The sequence below is a fragment of the Pezoporus flaviventris genome, unplaced genomic scaffold (assembly GCF_033815535.1).
Source record: "Pezoporus flaviventris isolate CSIRO_AGI_PZ_B2104156 unplaced genomic scaffold, CSIRO_AGI_Pfla_v1 ptg000090l, whole genome shotgun sequence".
NCBI classification, from domain to species: Eukaryota; Metazoa; Chordata; class Aves; order Psittaciformes; family Psittacidae; genus Pezoporus; species Pezoporus flaviventris.
Window position 1 is genome coordinate 1,341,896 of NW_026892638.1, and position 19,466 is coordinate 1,361,361.

Genomic DNA, 19,466 nt, shown 5'->3' on the forward strand with positions numbered 1-19,466 from the left:
CAGATTTGATACTCGGTAATATAAGTGGTGCTTCATGAGGAAGCCCCAGTGATACTGGTCTTATTTCGGACACCTGTCTGCTGAATACTGCCTGCTTCTAAATGCACATGTAGTCCTATTGATTTTATGGAGAAAAATGTGCTGGAGAAAATCCACAGGAAGTCCCTCAGTAGTGGGCATGGGGACTTGCTTTAAGCTGCTGCTGCATTTTGTAAGGTGGGAAAGACACTTTACAAAGACTACCTTATGTGTGCTTTCAGTTTTGTAGTGTCATCTGGGCAGAGTGGTGCTGGTGGCAAAGTTACTTTTTATTTCATTGGTAGCACACGACAGTTGAGGCCTTCATCTGAAGTTATTGGAAAAGGCTTTTGTTGGCTTCAGCAGGTAGACAAAGACTGATCCTCCTTTTCTTTGGTATGTGCTTATTTGGGGAGTTTGGTGACACTGAGCAGTAGTGAATCTGAAATGAGTACATTTGGAAGTTGCTTGAGCCTGCAGCTGAGATAAATTCCTTTCCATCAATGCTTGTTTCTCTTATCTAGGATGGCTGGGCCAGATGTGTGCCTCACTCAGGTGGCTTGTGGGTTTGTGGGTATGGCTTAAGGATGAGAGAGAATCTCACATGGGAATCCCCAGCTTCACTGTCTATTTAGTCAGTGGAAACCCAGAGACTTTGGCAATTTAAAAGGGGTGTAGAATCGCCCTGTGGTTGATTTCTATAGGGAATAAAATGAGGATTACTGATAGAGGTTCTTCATTAGTTTTTGAACTTGAAGAAAAAAATGTCATTGACTAAGGGCACATAAAATATGCTAGTATTAAGGAGACCTGTTAATTCCTTGTAATTTGTATGCAAATTTGCTGTACTGTTATTTTGCCATGTTACAAAAAATGTTATTAAAAATAGGTCTGTGTAAAGATATTCTTGGGATGCTGTCTGCATCTGGTGAGAGTCTTGCTTCGTGTGAATTACAAAGGCACAGATCTACGTGCCAGTGAAGGCAGAGAGCACTGTCTTTGCTGAGCAAGCGTGCTGGTGATCATAGCCTCTGTCCTACTTCGGCTACGGTTCCACGCAGCTCTAAATTGGCTGCTATTGGCAAAGGTCACATTGTGGTATCAATTACTGGCTACTACCTGGAAAATTTAATTTCATGCCCTGCAGTGGGTCTGCTTTCTTCTCTACTATGATTGGCAACTGTTTCTCTTTTGGTAACTAGAATAGCTCATTTACTTGCAGTGATTAAAACCCAAAGCTCACTGATTTGGAAGGACAGCTTCGGGTTGCTAGCACAGCACAGAGAGCTTTTGCACAAATGCAGTTGGATGAATAGAACAAAAACTACTTCTTGCCCCTTACAAGGCCTCCTAAGAAATTGTATTGTTTGTGATTTGTGTCACATCAATACACTCCTTGAAGTCCAGTTGGTGTTTAGCTGATGAACTCGGTTATGAAAACCAGAGGAAATTAGTGAGCTAAGAAGTTCCTAATTTCAGATAATCAGACATCAAAGTCTTGTTAAAATTACTTACTTTTTAACCTAAGCACTTTTGCTTGAAGTTCAATTGTCAAATCTTTTCTGTCTTTTAGAAGCCTCTGAGGAGCTTCTTGAACAGCTGGTTTGCATTTTAATAGATCTTAGTGCTATTTCTAAGATCCAGAAAGCTGGCTGTTCATTTATTCTCAGAAATTGTTTCCTTCCCAAAGGATATATTATGTAATTGATTTTAAAGTGCAACTACTAATCAAAGTAAAAGGGGATTTCTGCTTGAAAACTGTTTATGTAACATAGGCAGTGTCAGGAATTAAAAACAGGCAAGCAGGAGTGAATCCAATACTTCTCCATGTGTCTAGAAGATCTTAGTTTATGTTTTTCTGTATGTGTTTGCTTGAGATACAAGGAGCTGTTCCAGCTTCATGAGGAGCAAGGATTTGAAAGGAAATATCTGTGAAGGATATAAGGAATTATTACCTATGATTTGGTTATGAAAAGCTTATTTTAAAATAATTGGCCATTACTATGACAATGGAGTTTTGCTAGACCAAGTACTCCAGGACTCTCACAGCTCAGGTTAAAGACAGTTCAAACAACCATAGCGTGGTGACTGAACTGGCAGTCTGCAGTTTGCAGATGCCCCACAGAGGCCTTCCTCAGAGGACACATATTTCACGTATTTTGGTGTAACACAAAACAGCTAAACATTATTTGAAAAGTATTTGTGCAAGGTACAAACACTCCTGTGATGGAAGCAGGGTAAGAAGCTTTTGTTAAGGCTGCAACCTAAAGATTGCCTAACTAAAGAATACAGGATACTGAGTTGTGGGACCCAGTGTTTCTTTTAGTAGTAGCCAAGAGAGACTCAGCACCACTGCCCTCAGTAGGGGCCATGAAGCAGCTCCAAAGGAAGGAATGATCAGAGCAGATCAAACATTTCCTCCTCTGCCTGTAGGTTACACAGAGCAGGTAGACTCCATACTAGCCATGTCTCAGAAAGGCTGTCTCTGAGTATGGCCCCAGCTCTGTTTCCGGACGTAGGGGATGAAGGCATACACACTGTCAGCCTTCACACAGCAAATGTTATGGAGCTTACTGTCTACTCAGGATCTCTCCAAGACAGAAGACTTTAAGGCAGATGATGAAGCATTTTTACAACACTCAAGATAAAAATCAACAACTGTAAGTCAAGAGATAATCTAAATGCTAATACTAAAGATGTATGTTCTTCAAAAGTAACGAGAATTTTCACATTCTAAGTAGGTATGCACTTATGTGTTCTGTTGGATGGCAGCCAAAATCCACCTTTTGCCTTATTTGGTGTTTTTTTTTAGCTTCTTAATGAGATTGGAAATGTGTCTGGCACACACCTGTTACAAATATTTTTACTTAGGATAATAAGTTAATATTGGCTACTAAAGCACTGAGCTGCCAGGGCCAGGCTTTGCTGGTAGGAGTGTAATGAGTTGCTAGCGGTTTGGCGTTACAGTACCATAGACAGCCTGGAAGAAATTTGCAGGTCTCAGAGAAATGCCACAGCTCTGGCCCCAAGAATGTCAGGCAATTATCCCTCCTCATTCCTTTTAGGGAGGCCACCCTAATGTCACTTCCAGGAGTTATTCTCATTCAGTAACTCTTGCCATTTCTTGTTACTTTGCAGTCAGTGTGCAGCTGGAAGGTATCTGCTCTGGCAAAGCCAGAGCACTACAGCTCACGAAGCAATCTGGCAACTTCACCACTGATGCTTACTTACTTACAAACTGTGAAGTATCCCTAGAGCTATCTAAACTGCACACTGTCAGTATGCAGTGACTGAGATACACTGCCTCAAAAAATAACAGGGTTAATAACAACATCATTAAGTACAATGCTTTAAACTGCATTTGTTTACTAAAGATAGTCAAAGAAGAGAGATGTAATGCAGGTCCCAATGTCTGTTTAGCTTTTAAATCCTTGGTGAAGTATGTGCCGCATCTCATTAAAGATTTAAAGAAACAGACACTTCATTTTCTCTGCAGACTGAAATGACTTAGACTTCCTGCAAAGTGTGGGCTGATACTTTGGTAACTCTCAGTTTCTCTAACATTTCATAAATGTCACTAAAGTGAGCGCCTGCAAACCTGTGGGAACCTGCCAATCACTCCTTGATGTTTCTCCTCACCTTAACTTTTATATCAATTAATAGGAAAACCTCGAACAAAATTCTGTAAGTGACCCTTTTTGAAAGAATCCAAACGTGAACCATAAATTCAGTACTTTGTCACTGTTGAGAATTTCTAGTATCATAAATCCAGCTTCACATCTGGAAATGGGTTCTTCAGAGTTTGCTGGTTATTCATCTAGGAAGAGGTCTCCGGTGGCACAGAGAGGATTTAGGCACAGGGTAGGAAGTAAGTACCCAATTCCCTTTTGTGCCTTTGAAAAGTTTGCACACTGATGCCTCTGATAAAAAATACTGGAATAGCAGACCTTACCACATGCACTCTGTTAGGATACTCTAGGCATCCCCCATATTTTTAACATCCTAAAAAATTTCAAGTGGAAAAGGAATTCCTCAATAGTGCATCTTAAATATTTGGAGAAGGACAATAACTGTGCATATATCTAGGGGGAGGCAGTACCTTGCCTGAATTTAGAATCATAGACTCATAGAATCGTTAGGGTTGGAAAGGACCTTAAGATCATCTAGTTCCAGCCCCCCTGCCAAGGGCAGGGACACCTAACGCTAAATCATATCACCCAAGGCCTCATCCAACCTGGACTTGAACACTACCAGGGATGGAGCATTCAAAACCTCCCTGAGCAACCCATTCCAGTGCCTCACCACCCTAACAGGAAAGAATTTCCTTCTTATATCCAACCTAAACTGCCCCTGTTTAAGTTTAAACCCATTACCCCTTGTCCTGTCACTACAGTCCCTAATGAACAGACCCTCTCCAGCATCCCTATAGGCCCCCTTCAGATACAGGAAGGCTGCTATGAGGTCTCCACGCAGCCTTCTCTTCTCCAGGCTGAACAGCTCCAACTTTCTCAGCCTGTCTTCATACAGGAGGTGCTCCAGTCCCCTGATCATCCTCGTGGCCCTTCTCTGGACTTGTTCCAACAGTTCCATGTCCTTTTTATGTTGAAGACATAGACCTGTACATGATACTCCAAGTGAGGTCTCACGAGAGCAGAGTAGAGGGGCAGGATCACCTCCTTCGACCTGCTGGTCACGCTCCTTTTGATGCAGCCCAGGATACGGTTGGCTTTCTGGGCTGCAAGCGCACACTGCAGCCAGCTCATGTTCATTTTCTCTTCAACCAACACCCCCAAGTCCTTCTCCACAGGGCTGCTCTGAATCTCTTCTCTGCCCAACCTGTAGCTGTGCCTGGGATTGCTCTGACCCAGGTGTAGGACCTTGCACTTGGCATGGTTAAACTTCATGAGGTTGGCATCAGCCCACCTCACAAGCATGTCAAGGTCCCTCTGGATGGAATTCCTTCCCTCCAGCATATCAGCTGAACCACACAGCTTGGTGTCATCGGCAAACTTGCTGAGGGCACACTCAATCCCACTGTCCAAGTCAGCGACGGAGATGTTGAACAAGACCGGCCCCAACACCGATCCCTGAGGGACACCACTCGTTACTGGTCTCCAGCTGGACATTGAGCCATTGACCACAACTCTTTCTGTGCGGCCATCCAGCCAGTTCTTTACCCACTGAGTGGTCCATCCATCAAATTGATGTCTCTTCAATTTAGAGACAAGGATGTCGTGTGGGACAGTGTCGAACGCTTTACACAAGTCCAGGTAGATGACATCAACTGCCCTACCCCTGTCCATCAGTTCTGTAGCTCCATCATAGAAGGCCACCAAATTGGTCAGGCAGGATTTCCCCTTAGTGAAGCCATGCTGGCTGTCACCAAGCACCTTGTTGTTTTTCATGTGCCTTAGCATGCCTTCCAGGAGAATCTGCTCCAAGATTTTGCCAGGCACAGAGGTGAGACTGACTGGTCTGCAATTCCCTGGGTCATCCATTTTCCCCTTCTTGACAATGGGGGTTATATTTCCCTTTTTCCAGTCATTGGGAACTTCACCTGACTGCCATGATTTCTCAAATATGGTGGCCAGCGGCTTCGCAACTTCATTCACCAGCTCCTTCAGGACCCGTGGATGGATCTCATCAGGTACCATGGACTTGTGCACATTCAGATTTTTAAGATGGTCTTGAACCAGATCCTCTCCTACAGTGGGCCCAAGGTCTTCATTGTCCCAGTCCCTGCATCTGTCTTCCAAGACTTGGGTGGCTTGGTCAGAGCCTTTGGCAGTGAAGACCAAGGCAAAGAAGTCATTCAGAACCTCAGCCTTCTCCAAATCCTGTGTAGCCAGTTCTCCTGAGAGCTTCCTGAGAGGGCCTACATTCTCCCTAGTCTGTCTTTTATTTGCTATGTACTTGTAGAATCCCTTCCTGTTATCTTTAATACCTCTAGCTAAGTTTAATTCTAACTGGGCCATTGCTTTCCTAACCTGGTCCCTAGCTTCTCGGACGATATCCCTGTACTCTTCCCATGCCACCTGTCCTTGCTTCCACTTATTATAAGCCTCTTTTATCAATTGAATTTTCCTCAGGAGCACCTTATCCATCCAAGGAGGTCTCCTGGCCCTCCTGCTGCACTTCCTTCTGGTTGGGATGCAACACTCCTGAGCTTGTAGCAGGTGATCTTGAATATCAACCAACAGTCTTGGGCCCCTCTGCCCTCTAGGGCTGTATCCCATGGAACCTTCCGAAACAGGTTCCTGAAGAGGCCAAAGTCTGTTCTTTTGCAGTCCAGGGCAGTGAGCTTGCTGCACGCTCTTCTCACTGTCCTGAGGATCTCAAATTCGAGCATCTCAGGCTCCCAAGGTTGCATCCAAGGCTGCCCTGGAGCATCACATTTCCAACGAGCCCTTCCCTGTTGGTTAGCATGAGGTCAAGCATGGCACCTCTCCTTGTCGGCTCCTCTATTACTTGCAGAAGGAAGTTGTCTTCCACACAATAGAGAAACCTCCTGGATTGCTTGTGCCGGGCCGTACCGTCCTTCCAACAGACATTAGGGTGGTTGAAGTCACCCATGAGAACAAGGGCCTGTGAGCGTGAGGCTTTTCCTGTCTGTCTATGGAGTGCTTCACCCACAGAGTCCTCTTGATCAGGCGGTTTGTAACAGATCCCCACAGCAATGTCTCCCAGAGCTACATTCCCTTTAACCCTGACCCACAAACTCTCTGTGGACTGCTCACCTGTCCCCAGACACAGTTCCATACTCTCCAGCCTATCCCTAACATAAAGGGCAACTCCTCCTCCCCGTCTGCCAGGCCTGTCCTTCCTAAAGAGCCTGTAACCTTCCATTCCGACACTCTAGTCGTAGGAGCCATCCCACCATGTTTCTGTGATGCCTATTATATCATACCCCCGTAGACGTGCACACATCTCTAATTCCTCTTGTTTGTTCCCCATGCTACGGGCATTTGTATAGAGGCATCTGAGCCGAGCTCCAACTGAAGCCAGCTCATTGGCTGGAGCGGCTGGGATATCTCTACATCGCTCCAGGTATTTATTATAGGTTCTGGCAACTGACTGGATGTGCTGGGATGGAATGATGCTCCCCTCCCCCAACACATCTAGTTTATAGCCTCCTTGACCAGTCTGGCAAGCCTCCCACCTCTTTCCCTTCTTTATCAGAGCAGCTCCACCAGCCCCCACTAGACCTGGCCTACAAACTTGGGTCCCATGTTCAAGACACCCAAACCCCTGACTATGACACCACCCTTTTAACCAATTATTAACCTGGCCAATCCTCCCAGCTTTTTTTAGGTCCTCCCCTGTACCCTGGAGAATTGATGAAAAGACCACCTGAGCTCCAGAGCCCCTAACCACCTCCCCCAGGGCTCTGTAGTCCTTCTTTATGTTCCCCAGGCTACTACTATCTATGTCCCTAGCACCCACATGTATCACCAGGAGTGGGTAATAGTCCGTGGGACTTACTAGAGCAGGCAGCCTCTCTGCCACATCCCTGATCCGTGCCCCCGGCAGGCAACACACCTCCCTTGAGACGGGGTCAGGCCGGCAGACGAGTGCTTCTGTCCCTTTCAGTGTAGAGTCCCCTACTACTACGACCCGCCGCTTTTTCCTGGCGGCACCAGTAGAGATCTTCTTTAGCAGTGCATCAGCCGGCTGTTTCTGGCTCGAGTGCGCTTCCTCATTAGCTCCCTGCAGGACAGCAAAGCGGTTCTGCGTGGGGACAGGGGATTTAGGGGGAAGCCCCTCGCTTTTGGTTGTCCTTTTCCTTCTTTTTTTTTTTTTTTTTGTTGTTTTTTTTTGTCACTAATTCCCAGCTTCCCAGGTGAACGGCCTCCTCCTTTCCTTCATGAGGTAGAGGTGAAGCTCGAGGCCCCTGCAGAGTTTGGGCCAGGAGCAAGCATTCCTGCTTCCTCTCAGCTTCCCTGACATCTCGCAGCCTATTAACAGCACCCCGCAGCTCAGCCCCTGCTGCAGGAGCACCTCCACCAGGGAGCACCGAGTGCAGCCCTGCCCATTGTGCACCCTCCCCTCACCAGACCAGTGCAGGCCCTCTCTGCACCCATAGCTCTGCACTGCAGCCTCCCCTCTCACCGGCTCTGTCTGGGTGCCTACGCTGCCACCCCCGGGGCAGCCAGAGCAGAGCTCCCGGACCGGGCCCTGCTCATACGACGCGTGCTCACCAGCCCGCTCGCCTGCCCGCACGAACTGCCGCGCAAACTACGTCGACCTGCTCTGGTCGCCGCTCTCCTGGTCGCTCGAGCTCCCTGGATTTCAATTTCTTTCAATTATAGTCCTGTTTAGAGTTTCCTAACTCAAGAGCAGGTATTGACAGGCATCCTGCGGTTTTACTTTTTCCAGTCCTTCTATTGCCCTGTTTTTTTGCCCCCTCTTTCCAGCTGAAAGTCAAGACCCACAGCTGGAGGAAATAAAAAGGCTATATTGCAATGCTTTAAAATGAACATGGTTCAATTTCAGCTCAGAATAATAGAGCTCTCTGCAGAAGGCATTGAAGCTCTCTCTTTGTGCATCTGTCTCTCTTGTAGTGGAAAGAACATGAGCAGCTGCCCTATTGCAAAATATCAGAAAAATCCACCAGCTACCTATTCCCTGCACTCAGCATCCTGTGTTCATCCTAGCTCAGTAATGAAAGTTGATTCCATCCCCTCAGTATCACATTATCAAGTAGCTTCAGATTGTCCTTAATCACCTTATTATTTTTCTTTTTCAAAGTTTAGATTAAATGATTTAACAATGCCCATGTGATTTCCCCATAAAGACTGTGGAATTGGTACCCATATGCTGTAAGTTAGGACACACCACAATGGGAAATTTGAACATGCTTCTTCTACTGCAGCAGTAACAACAACCTCCCTTCCCTTCATGCTTTCCCCTGCCCTTCGCCAAACCCTCTTCTCCAAAACCACATAACCATATGGCCAGAGTTATAAAACATCAAGGCCTCAGTCACAATAGCAGTCCCAATAAAAAGCTAAGGTAGAAGCCTTCACAAGGCTTAACCTTCGTTTACAGCTGATCCCTGGAGCGTCTAGCTCTGCAGCTTTTAAACACTGCCCGTATCCCCTATTAAAAATGTTTCCTATTTAAATAACAAAAGATTTACTACATGAACATCCTTCTCCCACACCACTGGCTAACACCTCTCCAGGGACAAAACACCAATTGGGCTGGGTAAAACACCTGCCTTATTAATGCTGTTCATCAAGAAACAATACTAAAGAGCCTGACAGAATGCAAAAACCCAGCACCTCTTTGTAGCCAAAAGAGTCCCTGCTGGGCTAAGTGGACTTCAGTTAAGAGGAGCAGGTGCCCTCTCCTAAAATGATGCTTTTCTGCTTTAGGGTAGCAGAAGAATCTGGGGGAGTTGCACTGCACAGAAAGCCAATGTCCCTCTTCATGCTGTCCTGATGCCAGCAATGACAGCTGAAAGCATCACCTGAGAGCTCTGTCTGATGGGGCAATATGGGCTCATCCTGCCAGACCAGATGGCTCGGATTAAGGGAGGCTCCTTAGGTTCCCAAAACTGCGGTGCGCTCTCCCTGAGTCAGAGGAGCAGCTTTCCTTAGGCAGGCCAGAGTGCACTGCTGACTTACCCTGAGGAGGCCAGACCTTACGTCTGGTCTGCACTAAGCCTGGTTAAGCACATGCTGTGTCTGCTTTAGAGGGTGTTTTGGGCCAGCCAGCATTTTCTTCTGCCACAGGCTTCCTCTGTTACTGATATGCCAATGGAGTTAAATATTATAGTGCTTAGATGCCCAGATGGGTTATATGGCACAAATCCTTATTCCAGGCTGCCTGCAGAAAAAGGCGGACAATTATATTTTCAAGGTGTGCTTTGTACCAGCTTGGGCTAGAAACGGATATTATATCCTAAACACTAATGAAAGCAAAAATTAGACCCTTGTGAATCTGAAGGAGCTGGGGTCCTGTGAAAAATGTTTGCAGCACCTTTATTTTAATCCAGGTCTAAGCACAAAGAGAGACCTTCAAAAGTATCAGGAGGACTGTAGAAAATCTGTGGTTTTAGATGCTGGCATGAAACTGTCTCTACTGAGGCTTACTTGCTGCTGCTTTAAAAGACTAGTTGTCCACTAAAAATACCTTTTAACGATCCAGTGCCTTTTTTAATCGCATCAATTATATTGTTCAGTCCATAAAAACCTCTGGAAATCTGTGACATGATTCAGTAAAAATCTAGCTTTAGTTGCAGACCTATTTTGAAAACTTCCAGCAATGAAGCTCACCAGTACAGCTATAATCTTCCCCCTCGTTCCCTGTACTGTAGGCTGCTTCTGCTATTTCTGCACTGCAGTAGCATTTGCTGACATTTCCATGGGGATGTTGTATATTAGGTAGCACTCCAGGCTTTGGTTAGCAATACATGATACATCTTGAAGCAGTTACATTCCTCATGCCATTTTGGAGTTAAAACCCTGTTTCATTTAAAAGCTGGACTCCTGGCTGGTGAGTTGTCTGGAATAGTGGGTGGCAGGTCAGTGCAATTTGAAATGTCCACAACAGAGTAGGAAACCATGAAAAATGGAGCAATTACCCTGCAGGTCAAGGTTTGTTATAGGGTGGCATGGTTTCAATTTGGCACTGAAGCATGGCAACAAGGCTACTAGGCATGTTCATGCATTTTTGTTATCTGCCATTTGCAAGCAATATTTGAGGAGGGGGAAGGGGAAAAATGTGTAGGAGGCCAATACAGCTATCTTGAAGGGCTTACAAGAGCTTTTTTTTTTTTTTTTTTAAGGAAACCATTGTTAACCTAAAGTTTGGAATAAAAACGTCCATATGAAACTTTGAGAATTGTAAGCTGTTTGCCAAATTGTAGATCAAAGTTGCTTGAATGGACTGATACAATTTTTTTGAAGAATAAAAAAATGCACATCTGTCCTGAGAATCAGTCTGCCAAGTCTTAGCCTAATGAACTTTGAAATCGGGCTGCTATTAGCAATCCTCTAGACCCAGGTTTCTAGTAGAGTTGCTGGACATTCATTTATAGCCAAAAGACATTTGTGTAATGACAACGTTCTGTGCTAGCACCTAATTGACAGACTCCTGATACACTGTTGTTTCTTGCTAACAAAACTGTTTTTAATTTGTCTACCATCATTTATCAGCTGGCAGATGAAACCTGGATGTTAAAACTTTATTGCAACAGAACAAGTTAATGTGGCCGTGAGTCCAGCTGTGGAACACACATCAACAGTGATCTGTTTACACAGCACAGCTCTTCACATTTTATACCATTCTTTTTGCTTTATGATGCAGACCCAAAATTGGTTGAAAACTTAAAAAAAAGCTTTTGCTGAAGCTGGTGTTTGTTGGAAACATCCTTTTGTTCTGCACTTTCCTGATTGCCAGATGGCAGGAACTCTGACAGTCTGAAAGAAACAAAAGATTCTTGCTATGTTCAGCCCAGAGAACTGAAGCCCAGAGAGCCAGATGCTCTTGAAAGAAGTATTTCCTACCATGACTAAAGTGCAAAGCATATTAAATAAACCCATTTTAAAAATACTTCACGATTTGAATCTCCTCTTGAAAATAGATTTCATGATGAAATGTAGTGGCTGTTATGACAAAAGGAGTTTGAAAAAACACTGTTGAACCTAGCCTGCACTTACAAAAGTCCAACCAGAAAGAGAATTTATGTGCACAAAGCTCCTTTGCCACCATTCAGGTTAACATGTACATGTTCAATATTCCTTTGACAAATGCCTCTGGCGTGGACCAGCAACACATCTTTGGAAATATATTTATCTCAAAAACACTTATGTGAACTCTGGCAAACTTCAGATAAGAAGGTAATAAAGCCTCAGCACCATTTTTTTGGACCCAGGTGTGTCATAGCACACACAGAATCCCTATTAATGAATGATGTATCTTATTGCTTCTCCACCATTATTAAGGTTGGAAATGTTTTCCTCCTAGCTCATTTGATACTAAAACTCTCTATAGTCCTAGCTACTCATATTTCTGAATTTAGAGAAGTTAAAATTATCCTGATTTCATATTAGACAACTAGTTTAAGGCAAGATGAGAATTGCTTGAGACTCCATCCATTATACTATCCAGATTTCCACTGACTATAAAGACCAGATCCTCTCAGTCAGATTCCCTTATGTATCCTTGTGCAGGTGCAGATCTCTGTATCTGGAGACACAGGTATGAAAGAACTGCATCCAAGGGATTCCCACTCTGTCACTGGTAGAGGATCCCCACAGTGCATGGTTCTTGTCTGACAGGCAGGATCTACCTCTGATAAACTCCTTGAACACATCCACCCATCTCAGAGCTCCAACACTATAGTAATTAACTCCCTCAGAGATTCTCACCTTACCCTCTGTTTATAGTCCCTATGTTTTAGGATATAAGAACTCAAAGACAGGAGGATTGGGGAACAGGATAATCCTGTGTTTCCCCAGAAGCACTGTGCAAGGAAATAATTGCAATTTTTTTCTGTAAACTACTTACAGTTTGTTGATGGTGTAACATGATTCTGAGTCTGTGTGAGAAACAAGGTAGGATGTTAGTGCTGTACAGGAAGATAAAGTATTGCATTTGGTATGTGAAATGCAGCCACACCATTTGTGTTTTACAGTCACAGCCTTTGCGAGACACTGGGAATCTAAATGGGTCACAGACCTTTACACTGGCACTACAGTGTATTCTGGCAAGTGGCCTGCTGGTCAAACCCTGTTTGAGTGGTGCTTTTACCCAACATGCTGCTTTTTATTGAGAAAAAGCAGAAAACAAATATCCAGACAGCAAATGCATGTTTGGATAAGGTAGGCGGTGGCATCCCTCTCTCTCAGTGTAGGTAGCACAGCAAAGAATGTCTCAGAGATGCTGTTTCTGACTTTTTAACATGAAAGTGGAAAGGAATTAAAAAGAAGTGTTAGGAAAGGTTCCAAAACCTGTTATGGTTATACTGTCCTGACTACTCTGAAGAATTTATGTTAGTGATTTCCAGATTTTATAAAGTTTCAGAACTGATTCAAATAAACAGATACTGTACCTTGGCTCTCTTGTACAAACCCCATTTGTTAATAGATTTTTTCTTTTCTAAAATGCTGTTGCTGTGATTCATGGTTTGGGCACCCCAGCGCTAACATCCATATTTTTAAATTCATGCTCTCACCTTTAAATCAGTTTTAAAACCAGCAACACAACTAAACTCCCTGGGCAGAGGCCTATAGGAATACATTTTCCAAATCTCTGTATGAGAGGTAGATGCACAAATCTTGTTTGCAGGTAATGGGATTTCTGCCCTCTCTTTTACACAGAGAAAACCATGCCTGGCAGACTATATTTTTGTTGAGGAAACATAACTGAGTTATGTGGTTGGTTGAAGTGACAGTGACAACAATGGGCTATGGTCAAAATAATTCAAGCCCTTTACTTCTCTCTACAGAGAATTACATTAAAAAACGCCAAACATTTGGCTCCTTTTATCAAAGTTATAGAGTTGTGTCAGCACCAGGTGACCAAACACATGTGAAAAGTTCAAAAAAGAACAATTGAAAGTTCTCCAAAGGAGAGAAAGTTTATAGTCCTGCTGCAGGCCTGTCCATCTTAGAACAGGTAACATATTAGTGCCATACAGCAGCATTTCCTCCTCTATATACTGGTGTTCACTGTGCCGAATGGTAATTCCTGTACTTTGTTATGCCTTTGAGTATTGTTAGATGCAAGATACTCCTGGACAAGACAGTAGCTGTAAAAGGAAAACATCCTGCTCACATCAGGTATAAAATCTTCCTGGTTCTATACAGTTCTACAAGAATAGTCTCTTTTCAGCACCCAATAGATTTTACATTTAGATTACAGAGATATACCTATATATATTGCAATAATCTGCAGTGTCAGCTGAGTCTGTACTCTGCTGTACTCCCAGGTGTACCAACAGTCTGTGGAACTTCCTTGAAGAACATATTGTTGCCCAGCAGATCGGAGAGGCAGACCCTCTGAAGGTGCAGACTAGATGGAAATGGAGCAATGATAATTTGAAAATTTGCCTACACAATTTTCTAAGCATTATAAAAGAGAATGATAATATAATGAGGGCTGGCAGGATTGGTTATCATTATTGGAAACACTTATGAACAGCTGTAGTGAGCAGCAATAACATATTCTTCAAGGGAAAGCTATTCCTATCTTTCAACAGATAGTATACCGGATGTATTGAAATCAAGCATCTGTAACAACTGTGACCATAATTTTACAACTAGTGCCAAACTAGTTAGTTTCCACAGAGCACTGACCTGCTTAAAATCATCTCAATTTAAACTTCTAGTAAAAATATCTCCTGGGAACAGAGACAACCAGTGTATGCAAGAACATTCTTGAGCGACTTCTCACTCTTCTAATCCTTGGGTTCTCCAGCCCTCATTCTCAGCTGGGTTATTCCCATCCCTTAGTGTGTTGTGAAGGATCCAGACTGGAAGCCATCTATGGTTCAGACCTTCAATTTTTTAATTGTCTGTAAAGCAACATGCATACCTCTGGCTTTTTATCAAGAACAATTAGACAGTTGCATAAACTGACCATCTGGCATTTTAAAGAGTAGCAAGAGATTTAGAGTTGGCAGTCTCCTGCCTGCACTGCTGCTGAGATCAACCTTAAAATTTAAAGTGACTCTGTTTCACAGCAGAAGGCAGTTACCAATGCTTTCCAGAGATTTAGGAGAAATTATGCCAGGCTGCCTTGGAGACACCCCTTAATGAATGTGCTGGGGCTCTGGGCTCCCCAGAGGTTGATTCTACAGGGTTGACTCTAAAGAGCTGGTGTCCATCCCTTGCTAGCAAGCACAGTTTTCTGGTGTGGAGAGGCAGGAGCTACACTTCACCTCTTTCTTGCATCATTTTGGGAAGGTGTCTGGTACAAGATGCATGCGTGAACGCTGGCTGGGGATGCAGCATGGATGGAGACAAAGGCCACATCTCAGCTCTCTCTTCTTGCCTACAGAGCATGGTGTCACTTCTTCATGTTTGAAGTGTCTTTGAAAGAGCTGGTGAGATGGAAGTGTCTGCTAGTCTACAAGGACGCACACGGTATCGTAAATTCCTACTTCAGGAAATTCTACCTTGTGTTTATAAAATGAGCATCTCCCAAGATAAAGTCCCCATAGATATCTGGAAAATGTCACTATCAACTTACAGTTAAGTCAAGACACGAACCTTGGCTGACCTGCTTGTCTAGTTCCCTGTAATCCCTCACTTCCTCACAAAGCTGAGTGAATGGTCTGAGAAACCTGTGGATCTCTCGGTAAATCATAAATCCATAGGGTTGTTAGTTTGGGGGATTGGAGGAACAGACTTTGGGAAGTACTGAGCAGTAATGATGTTCTGGGATATTTCATCATTTTCTATCAGCAAAAGAGTTTACACATGCTGTCTGTGACTTCCCCAATGGATTTGAATTTCCTCCTTGGAAGGAACTGAACTATCTCAATGTTTCATTTTTGAGTGATATTAATCAAAATTGTATTCTAAATGATAGTGCTCTGTAATGTGAGAATTGCCGTACCTCCAATAAATAGGCTGATTGTACAAAGTGATAGTCAGACCTTCTTAAGACATAGTCCAGTAGATACATATTCTTGTTTGCAGCATTATTATACCCTTTCACTTTGTCTTCTGATACCTTCTTTTCTATGCTTCCAAGTTGCAAATGACTGGCCTGATTTAAATTGTGTGGGAAACCCAGAAAGTTATACAAGGATGGACATGCTGTGACACTGCACACATCATTGTCAGAAATGTTCACACATTTAGCCCATTTAGCTGCTCTTTGCAGCATCTCACAGCTCCAGGCACTCTGGTTGCCAAAGAACCCAGCTAAACAGCTTGAAGGTTTGTTAATAGGCTGTGGCACTTGTAGGCATGTATTAGATCAAAACCCAGACAGGGAGAGTGTGAGAGTACGTATTTTCAAAAGGTATCTAGACAGGAAGCAAGGGACGGTGCAGAGAGTCAGAGGTATTTTTAAATTAACTGGTTTGAAGCTTTGTCATGGCAGTTCTGAGCTCAGTGCAGTCTAGTTCACCCTGCTCATGAACAATCGAGATGAATAATAACAATCTGAAATTTAATTCACCTTCCATAAGGTTCTCTGGGTTATTTACATCTGATTGGGCTTTTTTTTTTTTTTTTTTTTTTTTTTTTTGTCAATGGATGCTTTCTCACCACCTTCCAGAGAGCAGGGTCCTGCAGTGTAATGGACTTCTCCCTTCAGCATTCACAACTAATTAGGATATGCTGCAGCATTTTACCCCTGTGCCAAGGCAGGATTATTTCTGAGGAACAGCAATTGAGTGATCCTGCCAAAATCACATATCTGCAGCACTAGAATTGTCTGGGACCTTCTCTAGAGCTCAGGAGAGAGTAACACAATAAAATAAATGATGTAGAGAATAACAGATAGATGACAACTGACTGCAGAAACACAAAGGATGTGCTAAAGGAATATCTATCATGCTTCTCACTTAATGAGGTTACAACAAGAAACACTGTATTTAAGATACACCTGGGAAAACCTGTCATTTTTATTGGCCAACGTTTACAAAGCTTAATGGCTAATGCTGAGCTTCTAAATCTACTTTCAGGTATTTAGAGAAAAATTGTTCAGGTTTTCAGAGGTGGTGAAAAGTTGCCTTTCCAGCCCTCCTTTTCTACTGCACCAAGCACAAATCAGGCTGAGCAGAAAACTTTCAAAACCATCAAAACCTTCCTACAGACATTTTTTTCCTTTTCAATGGTAATACACTTCTTGTTCTGTCTCATTAAAGGAACTTGAGTCCTTTTTGAAACACCTGGACCAAATCTTTTCTTGGATGACTCCTGCTTGCTTCTGCAGTACTCTCTGAAGCATCAGCATGTGGTGACTTGACCAGCCCTGCTCTACTCTTAAATTGTACTATGGGACACTCTAAAACTGAGGGCTGTAAAACTCCCTCCTTTATAAAGCCATATTCTATAACCATGTGTGTACAATTAATGTGTGCTGCCAGGTTGTTAGGAACCCTAAGCAAATGCAGAGTCTGATTTTGGACCCAGCTGGGAGACGAGTAAGATCCATGGGTTTATAAATTAAAAAGATATTCTGAGGTAAAAAAGTCCTGCACAAATGTAGTTCTGGTGATTTTGCCTGATGATGTAAACACTGTTGGGCAGCCTAGGCTCCAGATCATACTGAGCAGGGAGGCCTGTAAATAAAGAGCTCCTTTATTTTGTGTAAGAGGTGGATGGATCTTCTCAGGCTGTATCCTGCAGGGGTGACACGGAAACCAGGTGAGTACATGCTTGAATGTGAAGGAAAGACACTTCTTGACTGCAAGAACCCTCTTGTCCTATCAATACATGGCCTGGATCCAGATTATAACACTTGTGAATGAGTTGATACCGTCATTTGGTAAAAGTGAAGAGATTCACTCATAGCATAAGCTACAAGGGGGACAAGAACCAGTAAAAAAGTGGGCACAACCTCATGGTTTAGAGCAACCCAGTAACTCAGCACAATGCAGCTACTTGCTCATCCCTTCCTTTCCCCCACTTCCTGCCCCAGGCAGAATGGGGAGGAGAATCAAAAGAATGTAGAAACCACAGGCTGAGATAAGAGCAGTTTAATAACTAAAGTACAATATAATAACAATACTAATACTACTATTTATAAAGGGAATAACAGGGACAGAGATATAAAACTAAAGAGGAAAAGAAAAAAAACCAACAATAAACAGCAGTGATGGACAATGCAATTGCTCACCACCTGCTGACCAATGAATGGCCCCACCTGAGCAGCAATTGATCCTTTCCAGGTGACTCCCCCAGCTTATATACTGGACATGATGTGCTGTGGTATGGAATTAGTTTTTGGCTAATTTGGGTCAGGTGTCCTGTGTCTGCTTCCTCCTAGCTTCCTCCCAGCTTCCTCCTCGCTTCCTCCCAGCTTCCTCCTCGCTTCCTCCCAGCTTCCTGTGCTGGCAGAGCATGAGACTGAAAAGTCTCAGGTAAGATCAGGGTAAGCATTACTTAGCAACAACTAACACATCAATGTGTTATCAGCATTGTTCTCAGACTAAAGCCAAAAAGCAGCACTGTACCAGCTACTAGGAAGAAAATTAACTCTATCCCAGCTGAAACCAGCATGTACAGCTTTCATCTGCTGAGGTGGACAGTCCCACCCCTGGTATCACAAATAGCTCTTCTGCTTTTGTGGCCTCCACTAACTCCAGGAAAGGCACTTGTCCCAACTTTATGGCCTCTGGGTGAATAGGGCAAGGACCTGCATCCTTGTGCTGCTCTCTTCAGTTGGCTTGCTTTTGTCTGCCTCCACCTAGCAAGTCACAACCTTCATTTCAGTCCCAGGTGATGCTTAGGAAATGACAAAGGCCATTTCCCTTTCCCACCCACAGACCGAAATCCAAACCCGATGGCTCACTACTGCCGCAGAAAACAGCAGACCCAGGGTGGAGGGGAGCAGCCTCTGGGGAGTCCCTGAGACATGGGAGATGGCTGCAGGTTGGGTTCTCAGGAAATAACCCATGAAGGGAGCCGGTTTGCACAACCCTAGTGCTCTCTGGGAAACCAAGCTTAAAAAACCCAACCAACAACTCTCTCCTCTCCCCTTCAGTGTAAATCCAAATGCTCTTAATTTTCGCAGGTGCGTGCTTATCTTTCCTTTCTGCTGCTTTAAAAAGGGACTGTTGCTCTCCACAGCCCCTGGGCTGCTGCAGTCAGAAGAGAAATGTCATTGTCCAGATGCAGCAGGAGCTGAAGGTCCTGGAGATGTAAAATATCCTCTCCTCCCCTGATTCTCCTGCAGAGACACTCCTGCTGGTAGCACCTGCACTTCCTCCCAACAGCATGTGCATCCCCATCACAGCCTCTGCTCTCCCTGGTGGAGAGGTGCTGCAAGGGAGCACAGCCTGTGCCCTGAATTGTACCTCGCTGGCAGTGTTCTGTACGTGGAGAAAATCATAGAATCATAGAATAGTTGGGGTTGGAAAGGACCTTAAAATCATCTAGTTCCAACCCCCCTGCCAAGGGCAGGGACACCTCACACTAAACCATGTCACCCAAGGCTCTGTCCAACCTGGCCTTGAACACTGCCAGGGATGGAGCATTCACAACCTCCCTGGGCAACCCATTCCAGTGCCTCACCACCCTAACAGGAAAGAATTTCTTTCTTATATCTAATCTAAACTTCCCCTGTTTAAGTTTTAACCCGTTACCACTTGTCCTATCACTACAGTCTCTCATGAAGAGTCCCTCTCCAGCATCCCTATAGGCCCCCTTCAGATATTGGAAGGCTGCTATGAGATCTCCATGCAGCCTTCTCTTCTCCAGGCTGAACAGCCCCAACTTTCTCAGCCTGTCTTCATACAGGAGGTGCTCCAGTCTGCTGAT

General features: G+C 44.1%; 1 long non-coding RNA gene across 2 annotated transcripts; it reads right to left on the reverse strand.

The window, feature by feature from the left end:
• Positions 1 to 790: 790 nt before the first annotated feature.
• On the reverse strand, positions 791 to 18,505 carry LOC133280823 (uncharacterized). Of its 2 annotated transcripts, none has more exons than XR_009747297.1 (4): positions 18,467 to 18,505; positions 9,644 to 9,849; positions 3,250 to 3,318; positions 791 to 1,947 (listed from the first exon to the last, which is right to left on the reverse strand). It is a non-coding gene; the product is annotated as an uncharacterized LOC133280823 (long non-coding RNA). The 2 variants fall into 2 exon arrangements; XR_009747296.1 differs by lacking the exon at positions 18,467 to 18,505 and adding an exon at positions 18,242 to 18,403.
• Between the last annotated feature and the right edge of the window lie 961 nt (positions 18,506 to 19,466).